Here is an 11798-nt window from a genome sequence, read left to right as displayed (position 1 = left end):
TTGATAAAATGAATTTATTTCCCAAATGGTTTTATTGTAAAATTTTAAAATAGCATGTGCAGGTATTACCTAATACAATGTTGCTCTTTTGTATGTTTAGTGCACAGAATCTAATTTCACGTGGATAAATTTGCTATTTACCCCATGGGTCACCAGGAAGGAGGAGCTTTCTGTACAGTTTGCCCACTCCGGCCAGTAGACCATCAGTAGATGATCTTAAAGATCTTAAGGATGATCTTAAAGATATGAATAGCATACTGCATATTTTTCAAAGAAACACCAGGGGTCACTATAAGCTAGAAACCTTCAAATGTTTTAAAATGTTGAGTTCATGTCAATCACATGATTTTTATTTGAATATTAAGCCACAACAAAATAAATTCGGTATTTATTATTCAAAATAAACAGGCAAATGAAGGATAAGGACAACAGGAAGAGTAAATTCAGGTTGAAGATTAGATAGAATACTTTTCAATTTTGGGGTCAGGTGGGATAGGGTTTATACAGGAAATAGAGTTCCGGTTACCAAACTATAGATTTTAGCATTTTAGGGGATCATTAACCCCTTCTGGAATTTGCTTATAGCTACAGACATTCTGACCCAGAAAGATGCACAAAATTCAGTGTTTACCAATAAAGAACCAAGGATCTTAGGTTGAGAAACTCTACCATAGGAATTTCAGTCTGATTTCTCTTATTTGTAAAGGATAAGCAAGGATGGGTTGTGTTGCAGGTTTGCTTTTAGCTACAGTTAGATCTGTGCTGGGGTAATTCAGCACCCAGAAAACTTGCCCCACAGAAGCCACTGGCCAGTTTTTTTGTTTGTTTGTTTTTTTACATCTTTATTGGAGTATAATTGCTTTACAATGGTGTGTTAGTTTCTGCTTTATAACAAAGTGGCCAGTCAGGATAAGTGCAATTCTGCTTATTAGCAGCCTAACCTATACATGAATCAGTACCTTCACCCAAAAGAGCCAGTGACACTGAGGCTGAATGCTTGCCCTCATCCTCTGGATTATTTATGAATTGCCCCTCCAGAGGCTATAAGCTAGGGCGCAACAAAATTGTGAACGAAAATGCGTGCAATTTTCAGTCACAAATAATCATTACCGTGAAGTTCATCTTAAGGATGTGACTACTTCACCATCATGCATATTTCCATCATGCATATTTCCTCACTCCTGAGAAGGCAAATTTAAAAAGACACTGTGGGGACTTCCCTGGCAGTCCAGGGGTTAGGACTCCGCACTTCCACGGCAGGGGGCGTGGGTTCGACCCCTCGTGGGGGAACTAAGATCCCTCAAGTCATGCGGCAAAAAAAAAAAAAAAAAGGCACTGTAGACTCTTGTGTATTTCATTATAATGTAGACAGGGAATACATTTATTACTGCCTTTGCACGTCCATCCTTCCTTCAAGGGAAAGCAAATCAGAATGTGGAAAGGACTTGTTAGATTTCCACTTGTTTGGGGAACCAAGGAGGTTTGCAGCTATGACAATTAAAGGGTAGAGTGTATTAGAGAGGACAGTAGTATTAAATGAAGAAAACTTGTTTAAATAGAAAAGATATTTAAAACTTTCCCAACACCACAGGGAATAATTTGTGTGCAAAATCGGTGGGATTTAGGGCGTGACTAAATCAAAGGGGAGAGATGAGCTGTGAATAAAGTCAAGCTACGCTGCTGAGACTTCATCTTCAAGGAGGTATTGAAGGGGTTTAAACACAGGAGTGGCAGAAACGGTTTTGGCTTTTTGGAAAATCACTCTGGCAATCAGGGAGCAACGCATAGATGAATAGAGGCAGGAGGTGCAGATGGGAACTAGGATGGTGGACGTGGGAGTGAAGAAGGAAACACTGGGAGAGGCAGGACGACTGGCTGGATGTTGTTTACTTTTGTCTCTGTGGTGTCCTGGTGCCAACCGCGCCTACTACTAGTTTAGGCATTAACAATAAACTTATATTTATAATAATTTTTAACAAACGAGGGGCCTTTACATAACAATGTATGTTTCAGGTTTCTGGTTTGGCTGTTGAGCCATTCACTGAGGTAGGTAAATAAGTCTTTCTAAGCATCAAAGGGATGGCAGGCCTCTGAAGGGAAACGGTAGGGAGATCTGACTATAAAAGATCTAAATGTCTATACATCACAATGGCTGTGAATTGATTGTGAATAAAATGAGAGAATAAAGTAGGAAATAATATTCATAAAAAATGATTGGATGCTTATTAGCTAAACAGCTCATACAAATTTCTAAGAAAAGCATGAAGAACTCAAAAGGAGGAAATAAGACAAAATGACACTAACAGGTAACTAAAGAAATACAAGTGACTAAAACCCATCACATAATTCATCAATTCAACCTCTGGCTATATATCCGAAGGAAATGAAGACAGAATCTCTGAGAGATATCAGCACTCCCATGTTCATAGCAACATTATTCATAATAGGCAATATATGCAAGCAACCTTAGTGTCCGCTGATGGATGAATGGATAAAGATGATGTGGTAATAATACACAGTGAAATATAGCCCAGCCATGAAAAAGAAAATCCTGACATTTATGGTCACGTGGATGAACCCTGACGACATTATGCTAAGCAAAGTAAATCAGAGAAAGACAAATACTGGATGATCTCACCTATATGTGGGATCTAAAAAAGCTGCACTCACAGAAACAGTGGTGGTAGCAGTAGCAGTAGGTGGGGGAAATGGGGAGAGGTTGTTCAGAGGGTACAAACTCCTAGTTATAAGATGAATAATTTCTGGAAACCTAGTATATAGCATGGTGACTACAGTTAACAGTACTGTATTATGTACTTGAAGGTTGATAAGAGAACTTAAATATTCTCATGGAACTGCTATCAAAAAAGATTCTGGATAGATTTCTACTTCTGGCCATGATGGAATAAAGGGAATTGGATTAGCTCTCAGGACCACCTTTCCCCGCCCCCCCAGCTATTTGGTTATAATTGAAATCAGATTAAACAGACTATTTAGCTAGGTATCATACATTCATAGTTTGCATTAATAGAGCTAGACAAATAAGCCTCAAAAGGATCACATGGATTTCAAGTAATTTAACTGCATTTTAGAACTGAAACCCTAACATATTTAAAGGAATTGTTTTTTAAACCCAACATCCAATCGCATATAATTGACAGCATTGGCATCTAATCATATATTTCCAGACATACAATTAAGCAGTAAAACATGTCCCAACACCAAGAGGAAAAAACCAGGATGCAGATACAGAAATGACATAACTAATATAGTCAGCAGACAAGATATTAAAACAGCTATTAAAAATATACTTCTTATGCTCAAGGGGATTAGAGAAAAGACATGCACATTGTAAAAAGATCCAAGTTAAATTTCCAGATGTGAAAAATATCACATCTGAGATGAAAAAAAACAATGGATGAGATTAACAGCATGTAAGACACCATAAGATGCTGAAAAAAAGGCTTGTGAAATTGAAGACAAAGCAGTTGAAAATAACTGAAATGAAACTCAGAGGAAAAAGGTTTTACAAAAATGAATAGAGCAACATAATACAGCTTAATATACATCATACATATAATCAGTCTTAGAAAGGAGGGAGAAGGGGTTCAGACAAAAAATGTTTGAAGAGATAATGGCTGAATATTTGTCATATGATGAAAACCATAAAACGAACAGGTCAAAGCCCAAGTAAAAGAAACAGAAAGATTAAACATAACAAAGTACATCTCACTGAGAAGTAAATGGCAAATTAGTACATGAAAATCTGCTCATGGTTATTAGTCATTAGGAAAATAAAATCAAAATGAGAAGCCACTCCATACCTACTAAATGCAAAATTTAAAAAGGCTTCCAATACCAAATGTTGGCAAAGACACAAAGCAACTGTAACTCTCATACATTTCTGGTGGGAATGTAAATTGGTAGAGCAACTTTGGGAAAAGTTTAAGTCTTTTACAAATTAAATGCTTAGGACTTCCCTGGTGGTGCAGTGGTTAAGAATCCGCCTGCCAATGCAGGGGACACGGGTTCCAGCCCTGTTCCGGGAAGATCCCACATGCCGCGGAGCAACTAAGCCCGTGCGCCACAACTACTGAAGCTCGTGTGCCTAGAGCCCATGCTCTGCAACAAGAGAAGCCACCGCAATGAGAAGCCCATGCACTGCAACGAGGAGTAACCCCTGCGCGCCACAACTAGACAAAGCCCGCGCTCAAAAGCGAAGACCCAACATAGCCATAAATACATTAAAAAAAAAATTTTAAATATTAAATGCTTACCATACAATTCAGTAGTCCCACTCTTGTATTTAGCCAAGAGAAATAAATCCCTATGTCCACACAAATACTAGTATAGCAGATCTTTAAAGAAGCTTTACTCACAACAACCAAAAACTAGAAACAACCCAGTGTCTATCAACAGATGGACTTAATAAAACAAATAACCCATTAATATCACCCCCTCTCACTCTCAAAAGTGTACCAGTTCAGACAGAAAATTACAATAAATTACACATCTACCTGTCTAACCCTCACTTATCCCAGGGCAGAACTTTTTTAGTACATGGTTAGTGGCACATGTACTGAAAGAATGTTGTAAAGTGTTTACCCTGAAAGACCCAGAGTAAATCCTCTAAACCAGTGCTTAATGTAAACAGTTCTTACAGTTGATTAAAAACCACTGCTGCTCAGTGTGGCTTTGATTTCCATTTATTGGTCATCTACAAAGGAACTCTCAGGTGGGATAGAAACAATTGTTTTTATATTGCTGGGGGATAAGTCCCTCGGAAACATTCCATACCCAACAATTCAGCTTCCTTGCGTCTTGGGTTGGATGACTCTGAGACTTGCGTTTTGTACTTTTCCCCAGAATTTTCTTGCCTGGTGTCACTTCTTCTCCTCCTGGTGTCACTTCTTCTCTTCCTGGTGTCACTTCTTCTCCTGTGTCACTTCTCTCCTCCCGGTGTCACTTCTTCCCTTCTCTACCAGTGTTTCCAGAACCTTCCAAATACACTCTTTGCATTTAAATCCTTGTCTCATCTGCATGGGACGGGGGAGGGGGACCCAAACTAATTTACAAACACTTTGTCATTTGGCCACATCAGCTTAACCTTTAGAGGATGGTAGAATAATATTATTTCACTTTTAAAAAGGAAACAGAGGTTGTGCACTTTTCAAAGCCACCCATCTAGTAAGATTCTGAGTTGAGAGATGAACTCGTCTCCTGATTTCAGATTCTATGTTATTTCCCTTATACCTTGAATCCCTATATTGAATCCCTCTATCAAGGTGTGTTCTTGTCTATGAGATCCAGTCTCGTAGACAAGAACATCTACATTGGTAGATGTGTGAATATGAATAGGTAAAGTCATGGGAATATCACAGGGAAACAATGGTCTAAGGTCAAAAATGGACAAGTAAGGTATAATGCAAAGAATTAACCAGTTGTTGAAAATCATGTTTACACTAAGGTGATGAGTCAAGAGGAAAGAGACCAAAGGTGGAGGTAAGTGCACTTACTGTAGAAAGTAGCCTTGATAGAAAGCACGGGAACAGGGAGGCAGGTGGTCCATAGGCTCCAAAGGGAGGATGCAGGCTAGATCAGAATGCTCGGTGTTATTATTCCAGTTGCTGCAGCCCAACTGGAGGTTCCCTGGGGCATTGGTAATGGTCGTGGGCCCTGATGCCCAAGAGGGCTCTCTCCAGTATCACAGAGAATGTCTGAATCTGCATTAAAAAATATCTTTGAAAGACCAGAGTACGGAGAAGTTTGGAATCTTTTGAGACGTGCTCATGGTCATTAATAAGGTAACATTTCAACATGACAGAATTTTAGAAAATGGCCTTACAGAATTGAAAAGTTTACAATCAAGATTTAACCTTCATTTTCATTATCCTGCTCCCTCCTCCTCTCCTATCTGATCTTCTCCCTCATCCATATCTATTTATCTGAGAATCCTGATGGCACCTGGCTGTTGGCATTCAGACCATTTAATTCCTTCTAATGATAGCTTTCGTGGGCCAGCAGACACCCAGCCTTCTAAACGCACAGAAATCTTACTGTGCTTTATAAGAGTAAATGTATTCCTATAAAACATTTCCACAAATAAGGAGAACTTTCCCCTTATCTCTACTCTTTCTCTTTTTAAAATGAGATTAACAGAACTGAGATCGGTGGGGATTCACTGGAAGGACCTTTGTGAAATCAGAAAGCCTAGATTTCTCTCTTCATTTTACCTCTAATTGTGGTACCCTAAGCACACCATATCATAGTCTCATTAGAAGGTCCTATTGAGAAAAGAAGGAGCAGGGAGCCATCTGGTGTGTAAGGTGGCTGGCTGAAAAATTTATGTGGCTAAAAATAATCTCAATATGACGACTCTTGAAATTAGGCACCTGGGCAAACATGCTGCCTAGTGACCAGCCCAGGAGACTGCTATTCTCCCACCCTCTGCACAGAGATCAGATGGAGTAAAAAGCCCTGGAAAACCACAGCCCTGGTTTGGGGGTAGAGGATTGACAGGTATATGGTTTCAAAATGACCACAAAGATGGAGCCATGATCAATAATCACTATGATGCCTCTTGACAGATTTGAATAGAGTGTAGAGCACGGGGGCTTGTGGGGGGGACGATGAACTGTGCAAATATAAAGAGGGGTGCCTGGGTGAGAACATGATTGGCAATGCCAAATATGGCCCAGATCTGGAAGACGTAGACAGTTCCAGATGGATGTTAATAATATAGTGCTGCATTAATTCTAAACTTACAAGAAGTATAAGAAAAGCTTTCAAGTTCATTTCTTTCATCATTTAATTATGAAAAGTTTTAAATACACATAAAAGTTGAAAGAATTTTACACTATAAACCTGTTTACCTACAACCTAGATTTTACCATTAACATTTTATTTTATTTGCTTTATTGCCTATTATCAATCTGTCCATCCCTCTGTTATCCATCAACCCATCTTATTTTCTGATGCATTTCAAAGTAAGTTGCAGAAATCAGTACACTTTCCCTAAGATATATATATATATATTTAAAATTTTTTTGGCCACACCGCATGGCTTGTGGGGTCTTAGTTCCCTGACCAGGGACTGAACCCATGCCCTCGGCAATGGAAATGCAGAGTCCTAACCACTGGACAACCAGGGAATTCCCCTAAACTCTATATTGTTTACAATTCTTTTTTTTTTTAAGGTAAAACTTACACACAATGAAATAGACAAATCTTGTCTACTATTCTGTGAGTTTTGATGAATGCATACATCTATGCATTCCAAACCTCTATCAAGATTTAGAGCTTCTTCACCTGAGACACTCGCCCCCCCCCTTCTCATCTCCAGCCAATCTTTGTCCCTGCCCACCCAGAGGCAGTCGCTATGTTTATTCCTACATTCCAGGTTAGTTCTTCCTGTTCCAGAGCTTCATGTAAATGGAATCATAAGCTTTGTACTCTTTTCTGTTAGGCTTCCATTCAGCATAATGCTTTTGAGGTTCCCCTCCAGTAATTGTGTGTATTCAGAGCTTGTTCCTTTTTTTTATTGTTAATTAGTGTTCCATTTTATGTATACACCACAGTATGTTTTTCCATTCTCCTATTGATGGATACTTGGCGTATATGCAGGAGGAGAATTGCTAGGGTAGGTGTATGGCTCCCTTTTGAAGGAAGCGTGGGGTCATTTTACAAAGTAGTTGTTCCATTTTCACATTCCCACCAGTAAAGTCTGAGGCTTCAGTTACTCCTCATATGCTTGCTAGCACTTGCTACTGCGGGTGTGCAGTGACATCTTACGCAATTTTAATTTGCATATCGTTAATGAATAATGACACTGGGTAGCTTTTAATGAGATTACTGACCAATTGTATATCTTCTTTGTGAAGTATCTGTTCAAATCTTGTGTCCATTTTTTCATTGGGTTATTTGTTTTTATTACTAAGTTGTAAGGAGTCTTTGCTTATCCTTAATACCAGATATATGTTCTGGTATTAAGGACATATATATAATATAATAATATAATATAAAAATATTATATTAAGGACATATAATATATATTTTTTATATATTATATATATATTATACAGATATATGTTCTGTTTAGCATTCAATACCATTTCACAGTCACTTGATGTTTTAAAAAGTTAAGGCTGTGTTTGCGAGCCTGCCTGGAGGACCCTCTTCCCCGTTCATGGAACAGCTGCGCCAGAGTGCGCTGTGCACAGGGAACTGATGGCTGATGCTTCAGGGCCGGGGTGGGGTGCGATCCCATCATTTTAGCAAACGGCTCCGGCTCAGCGGCACCAACCAGCGCTGGAAGACGGCGCCGCCCGGATCTGCCCTCCGGCTTCCCCAGAACCGCTCCGCGCTGCATGTTCCTGTTGACTGACTGTTTTCCTTTTCCTCTTTTTCCTATCCTGGCACCTTATAATAATATTTTAATACTGAAGAAAATTCAGATGGTCTGGGCCTGCCATGCATCCCATTCAAGGGAGGGAGGCGGGGAGGGGAACGGCCGGAGGGGGAGGAAGATGACTAATCTATCTGAGCGCGTATCGGAGCCGGGAACTTCCATGGATTCCGTATTTCACATACCAGACATTTATTTCACACTCATTATGGGCCAGGGATTTTGACATATTATATATTTGCCTCATCTCACCTGCCGAGGAGCATGGTGGGTCAGTATGATTATAAAACCCGTTTTCCATACAAATAGGAAGCTGAGGTTCAGACATAAAATGATTTACCCCTGGAATTTAAATCTAAGCCCGTTTGACTTTAAAGCCTGTCTATTCCATCCCCCAACCCAAAGAGGCTCTGTTAACAAAAGATCCTTATTTCACAATATCATAGGAAGGGCTCTTAATCTGATTTCTTTCAGTTTTCAGAACTCCAGGTTTACTTCCAGGACCCCAGGCGTTGAGGAAAGATTCAACTGCCTTCCGAGATCTTGGAAACACAGCGAAGTAACAATTCCTCCTGCCTCTCACGATGCATCTTCTTTCTTTCTTAGCTACTTCTCTCTGCTGGGTTTAGGGGATCTGGGTTAGCGACAATAGATAAGAAATGAAAAAGGACACCGGGCAATGACAAACTTCAGGGTAGAAAATTGCCGTTTTTAGCAGGCAGCGTCTATACCTCTAGCACACTGGCTGCTGTAGGCTGGATCACCGGGCCCGGAGAGCACCTGGCAGCGTGGGTCGGCCTCCTGCCCAGGGGTGCCCATTGTCCTCCTGATGGTCCTGGGTGCCCTGGAGCATCCACATCCCTGCACGGAGGAGTTCCAATTCATCTTACTCAGTGTGGCTGGCACCCCTCATCCCAAATTATTCCGCTCGGCTCAGCTACAGAATTACCATTTCTATTTCCAACTGGTGGCAGCTTGTCACCCTTCCCAGACACATTTCCATCTTAACAAAGCTCTTATCACGCCAGTCCTTTGCCTAACACTTTCCAACCTTTTCCCATTGTAAGTGGAATAAAACCCCATTCCGTTCTGGGGCCCTGCAGGCCTTCCGAGATCTGGCCCAGCTCTGCCATCCCACGTCCCCTTCCTCCCCCAACCTCACTCGGGGGCCCCAGCCGCACTCCTCGCTTTTTTTCCAAACACTCCAAATGCATTTTCATTTTCTGAAACCTGGCTTCTTCCCATCAGCAGGGCGCAGCTCATCTGAAATCTCAGCGGGCCTTTGCTCTCCTTCACGCGTACACAGCCTCCTCCCACACACTCTGGCTTCAGCTCTATCACATCGCCCTCTCTACTTTCTCCAAAGCAAGTTTCACAGGCAGAAGTCATGCTTCAGGTTTATTTGCTCATTTTGTTTTCTGACTCTCTCCTTTGGAATGGAAGCTCCGTTTAGATCCCTCTCTGCTCGTCTCCCACTACTACGTTCCTTGTGTGCGGAACAGGACGTACTCAGTAAATATTTATCAAAGGAGGGCAGGGTATTAACACCAAAGGGTGGCTGACCATCAGTGGGATTTTAGCTACTGTAGCAAATAGGTAAAGGAAAGATCTTGCATAGAAATAATGTAGGGAATAGGAGGCGGGTCTTAGGTCCTGTTCTCTCCCTAAGTTTCCACCAAGTTATTGGCATGTGCAAGTAAGAACAATACAGGCGGCCCCTGTGTTGGTTTTGGTCCCGATATGCATGAATTTTCATTTACCCCCCATTCAGCTCAATAAAGCAGTCCCCCAACAACTCAGTTGAAATGTCAGTGTCCACCATACATGAACTGTAAGTGGATAAAGTACAAATTTAACTGCTAGGTCTTCAGCGTGTATGTCATTACATAAATAGCAGGTGTGTGTCATCACATCTTTCAAAGTCCTTTGGTGATGAGTCCCTGAGCGGTTGCTCAGGTCACACACAGGCAGCAAAGCATGTAGCTCTGTTGCCTCCTTGTCTCCCACTTGTAAACCCCTGTGACATTTCCGGAAAATAGACACAGAAAAGGAAACTGGCCGACGACGACAAAAGTGCAGCAAAGAAGCAAAAACTGACCATGCTGGAAGTGAAATCTGAATGAAACATCAATGGAATTATAGAAGTGAAACCGGACCATAGCAATGTTGACCCCGCTGCCCCAAGAGCTTCTAGTCGTGCAGGCTAGAGGAACTTATCAACGTAAACAAGGACCATGGTTGTGAGAAAAGGACGACAATGTCTCAGAGACCGTGACGCTGGCAGAAAGCTTCACGTTAAGGGAATTCTTGACGATATTTCATGACATCAAAGACACAAACTATAAAATATTGGAAGCTGATCCATTTAGAAAGGAGTATAATTGACCAAAGCAAGGAAAATATGCTCCCTTTGTTCTGTAAGTTATACAGTGTTCAAGCTGCTCTTAAGTTTTTCAAGAAATAAAATATTTCTATTCTCAATGTTCCTAATATTTAAAATTAGGATTCATTAGGATTTAATGAATATTAGTATAATTAATATAAATTCATATTTGAATATTAGCATTAACAATGTTTAAATTTTTTTCATTTTCCTTTATAACAGTAAGAGCTTTATTTATTTATTTTTTAAAATAAATTTATTTATTTATTTTTATTATTTATTTTTGGCTGTGTTGGGTCTTTGTTGCTGCACCCTGGCTTTCTCTAGTTGTGGCAAGCAGGGGCTACTCTTCGATGCAGTGCACGGGCTTCTCACTGCGGTGGCTTCTCTGGTTGCGGAGCATGGGCTCTAGGTGCGTGGGCTTCAGTAGTTGTGGCTCACAGGCTCAGTAGTTGTGGCTCACGGGCTCAGTAGTTGTGGTGCACAGGCTTAGTTGCTCCGCGGCATGTGGGATCTTCCCAGACCCGGGCTTGAACCCGTGTCCCCTGCATTGGCAGGCGGATTCTTAACCACCGCACCACCAGGGAAGTCCAAGAGTTTTAAATATTTTGACAAAAACTTTAAAAAGTCACAGAACAATCATACTTTCCCCTTTGATGTTATGGGACTGAGCATGGTTTCAGTGTGCATAGTCATTTTTACAGCCCAACCATGCAAAGGGAGGCCTGCCTACAGCCTCAGGGGCCCACCAGCACCTTCATGCATCCGGATATGATTCCCCAGATTTAACTAACACAGAGGGTTTAAAGAATAGAATTTTTGCAATGGAATATTTTATCACTGTAGTAATTCGCTTAATACTGTGCACTACTTTGATATAATAAGCTTTCCTAAAGAGGAATTCTTAAAAATTTGGAAACGTTCCGTGTGTACTTGAGAAGAATGTGTAATCTGCTGTTTCTGCATGGAATGTCCTGTAAATATCAGTTAAATCTATTTGCTCTATTGTGT

Source organism: Delphinapterus leucas, chromosome 17 (genome assembly GCF_059928025.1).
Source record: "Delphinapterus leucas isolate spDelLeu-1000000601 "Yukka" chromosome 17, BTC_Dleu_Yukka2, whole genome shotgun sequence".
In the NCBI taxonomy this organism is placed as follows: Eukaryota; Metazoa; Chordata; class Mammalia; order Artiodactyla; family Monodontidae; genus Delphinapterus; species Delphinapterus leucas.
Note: the sequence above shows the minus strand (reverse complement) of the source record.